The sequence below is a fragment of the Schistocerca nitens genome, chromosome 1 (assembly GCF_023898315.1).
Source record: "Schistocerca nitens isolate TAMUIC-IGC-003100 chromosome 1, iqSchNite1.1, whole genome shotgun sequence".
In the NCBI taxonomy this organism is placed as follows: domain Eukaryota; kingdom Metazoa; phylum Arthropoda; class Insecta; order Orthoptera; family Acrididae; genus Schistocerca; species Schistocerca nitens.
Window position 1 is genome coordinate 501,211,480 of NC_064614.1, and position 4,680 is coordinate 501,216,159.

Genomic DNA, 4,680 nt, shown 5'->3' on the forward strand with positions numbered 1-4,680 from the left:
GTTTATTTTAGGAGAATTTTTAGTTTTTCATTTTCGTTTATAGGTATGGATTTATCTTTTCCAATGAATCTGGATGATTTAAAGGAGGCTGCGGGCGTAGACATGTTGGCCACGATTCGATTTTTACAAATGTGTGGTCCTGTTGCCGATTATGTTAGATGTGAGTGCGGCGAACATATGCGCCTGACAAGTGTGTCTGCTCGTCGTACTCACGACTTATTCGTAAGGCGCTGCAGCAAAGATCGTTTGTGGCGGTCCGTTAGATCTTTCCGCCGTCGGTTCGAGAAATCCAAGCTCGCCTTGAGGTATATCATAAAAATTACATACTGTTGGTGTTTGAGGTATCCTGTGTGGCTGTGTGTGCATGAATGTCGTGTGAGTGAGTGTACAGTTGTAGATTGGTACTCTTTTTTAGGGAAGTTTGTGGAGAATACATAAAGTATAGCCGGCCGCGGTGGTCTAGCGGTTCTAGGCGCTCCGTCAGGAACCGCACGACTGCTACGGTCGCAGGTTCGAGTCCTGCCTCGGGCATGGATGTGTGTGATGTCCTTAGGTTAGTTAGGTTTAAGTAGTTCTAAGTTCTAGGGGACTTATGACCACAGATGTTGAGTCCCATAGTGCTCAGAGCCATTTGAACCATAAAGTATAGGGGGCCGTTGGGGGGGGGGGGGAGGGGGGCGGGTGTTATAGTCGAAATCGACGAGTCGCGTTTTGGCAGAAGGAAGTACAACGGGCGGGGGGGGGGGGGGAACCTCCGGTAGGATTACGGTTTTGGGGACTGTAGTTTCAGGTCAAGAATGTCACGATGTAGTTTTTAAAGTAGTTCCCGATCGAGCGAAGGAAGTTTTGGTCACATTAATTGAAGATCATGTTGCAGAGAGTTCCGTAGTTATTTCAGACTTCTTTTTTCATATTGGGATTTGGGTAATAGGGGTTATCAGCATCTTGTTGTTAATCACAATATTGAATTCACTGGGGCTTCAACTGAAGTATGGGATACAAATATTACGTACGTAGATCTTTCCGCCGTCGGTAGTACTACTAACTACGTAAGAACAGACTATTAGTGGTAGCGGAGGCAAAAGAAAAAACACATGTAAAATTTGTATCTCGAACTTCATTTGACATATATAGTTCAACTGAACAACAGCATACTAATGCTAACGAAAACATAGAAATCGATCTATATTAAATTTGTATCCCGTACTGAAGTTAACCTATGCAGCTCGACTGAGGTTCGAGGTACAACTCATATATATCTGACGTGACGTATTCTATACTACCGCTACTTCTACTAGGACACAAACAAGCGATATCCTTAACATTAAGATCAAAATACTACTGGCATTGAAATATGTCTACCATTTTTTTTCTCTCCTGTATTCCTTTGTTTCTGAACACTCCTCTCAGCTGTTACGTCTGTGTAATAAATGATCTTTGGCAAATTCTGACGTCATTGGTCAAAGCCGACGGGTCGTATTCCTTTCTTCAGCAGGCCCGAAATTTCTCCTCGCAGAATAACTTGCATTGTTGTAATAGATGTGCCTGCAAGAAACACGTGGTTAAAGAGATGCCTACCCATAAATTACATTTATTACCAATAACACTTAATTTAACATTTAATTATATCTTCCTTAAATAAGTTGATATAATTAAATTTTTTCACGGGGTGCAAAAGCAGACTAGGTGTAACACAACTGCTGAGATACTATTTCCTTTGCTAGTTATTCTGTCATGCTAGTATGAAAAAAAAAAATGGAAAACTTAATAATTGAATTTCATTTACTTTCCTTTCGTAGTGTTCTTACTATGCCAACGTATATTTTGAAGTCACAGTTTCATCATCAGGGATTCAGTTGTTGGTAGAAATTTTCACTTAGATGTTAACACGCCAGAAAAGCGTATCTGTGTAAGTGGGAATTAATTCTTGTGATGTCATATACGAAAGAAATCAACAAAAATTGCGTGTTGCCATCGCAAAGAAGGTCCATACATGAGAATAGAGGGCCTTCTAAATGTACGTTGGCGTAGTAAGAAGCTATGAAAAGACAGTAGACTGATTTTACTAGTGACTTTTCCACTTATTTCATTGTGTCGGTCTGAATAGCCAGTACGGCTACAATGAAACAGCTTTCCAAGCCCTGTCCGAATTACTCTCGCGTTACCTCATTTTGGTGTTCCATCGCTGCCCGGCGCCAATTTCTGTATTTTGAACGGGCTAAATGGAGTAACGTGAATAGTGCAACAGGATAATCTTGGGAAAATTGGAATAGCACTGAGATAAACACTCACAGGCAAAACATGTTCGTAACGGTACTTAGATGTTGATCACTAAGAGAAAAATGAGATACGATAGTTCGACAAGGACTCAGATTTGAATGAATGCAACATTTTAGAGCTGTGGGTTGCTGTGTTCGAGTTTTTAAGAGGAGAGGGAGGCAGAAAAAGCAATAAAGGTATCGTAATGAAGTCGCAAGAGTGTCGTAGTGTTCATTATAGCACACGCGGCTGCTAAGCCATGGCAGGTGCGGGTCGGGCAGCTGTTGCCTGGCGCCAGGCTTTGTTCGCAATATGTGGGTCACCTCAGGCCCAGTTTCCGGTGCTGGCCCTGCTCCCACATCGCCCCTCCACCTTCCCCTCCTCCCCATAACATAGACATATACCTCGATCAAATGGCTCTGCCAAACGATCGAACGCAAAACAGATGTATTTTCACTATCAAACAAAAAAAGGGAACATAGCTGACAGCGTCCTCCTTCTTGCTTTTATACTCGAATTGTCGACAACGGTTTATCGTACACTGTTTTGCGCGCTCAGCGTCTGCCTCGTTTAAGCGCGGGTTATCGCCAAGAGCACAAAATATATGCTGCGAACGCTTCAGCTGTCGCACCGTTTATAACCGTGACGTAATTCACTTCTCGTTTGTCCCTGCCGGCTGTGTGACTTACGTCAAGACCTCGCGTGCTGTGTTGATCGGTGAGTTGTAGTAAAATACCTGGTAGGAACTGGAGGCTATTTGATCATCGTGAGGTAATACATGTGCCAAAGTTTCTGCCCCAAAACACATTCACTTTTAGCACGAAGGCCACTCCTGAAGTTTAGGCGCTTACATGCGTATATGCGTATCCGTGAGAAATCATATGTATACCCCCCCCCCCCCTACAAAATCATGCTTCCGTTTGTAGTGACAGTACAACGTGCATGTATCTTCGATGCAAAAGGAATATTTTTAATGGAAACAGCATATTTATGGCGGAACAGAGATTAACTCTTCTGTCAGTGAGCGATGCGAACAAGAACTGTAAAATATGCTACGTGAAAAATCTAAAAATTGAAAATAAGCAATAACGTAAACTACTTGCAGAAAATTTTGCCTTATCATTGTAAACTAACCACACACGTCATCCATTGTAGAAACTTCCATTAAGCCTGCATCGGAAATGCTGTACAGAGTTATTTCGTAATTCTCTGCCTCGATTAACAGCAAATAATGCGACCGTAATTAATCATGTTTGGGCGGGTACAACAATTACTCTTGCTACTGTCATGATATCACCAGTAAAATCAAGAGATTCAGCATCCACAGTGAAATAATAAAGAATTTATAGTTTTAGTAGGTTCAGTGGCGAACCGTTGTACGATGCTGCAGTAAGCGCAGTTCGTAAGCATATGTTCTGTAAACAATGCACATTATTTGATCTATCTGCTTTAGCGTTGTGAAAAATATAAATGCTTAACATAGGTGGCAGACTGCTCAGGTTCATTCAGTAATGGCATAAGGACCCATTTTTAATTAACCCTTTTGAGTGAAACTAAAGTTTTCCTAGTACAATAACAAATAATCCAAATTGTTTGTGGTATGAATTCAAGAGCGTCCTGCAGGAGCGGCCAACCAGCGCAGTGCCTGCCCTGGCTACGGACCCCGTAGAGGCATCTGGCTGATCCTCTTCCAGAAAGATGTCATTTCAGGAAGTTCTTCTGTTTGTTCGGTGAGGATGCATACCCGCCGTGTTAACTCAAACGCACCGTGTTAACTCAAACGAATATTTTACGTTATTTACGAGTGGCCCCAATGACAGTGAGATTGTATCCTTGCTCAGACATGAGTTTTCTGTTGTCTAGAGAGTGATTTCCGTCGACTGTGCGTCTGGGGCGCCTCAGTATAACTGTGCCGACATTGTGGAAATGTGCCGATATGGCGACGCTGGTGTCGCCGTTGTGTGCAGCAGCATAATTTTAGGAGCACGACGACCTGGGGGTACAGTGACAGTAGGGTCTATATAGATGTTTGGTGGTGCATATGGGATTTGGATCCATGTGACAATCATAATCTTTGATACCACAGGACGAGTACCTGAAACACGAAGACATGACGCGTCTAGAGTGGCTACCTAAGTCCCCGATTCAGCATAATACAGTAAGCAGGGTGATTCGGCTGCCTCTAGGGATGTCGTTTTACGCAACCCACAATGTGTTATTTTGCCATCAAAAATCACGCACGAGATTTTCATATTCACTCGCTCACTATCTGGAAACTATTAATCCTAAAGGAAAATGAACAGTGCCTTTTTGTAGGAACTTTAATGTAGTTAAGTTTTGCACTGGGATACGTTTTCGCTAGAGCCCACGGTTTTCGAATTATTCAAGTGACCTTCAAACGCACCTCAATCCCCACACTCA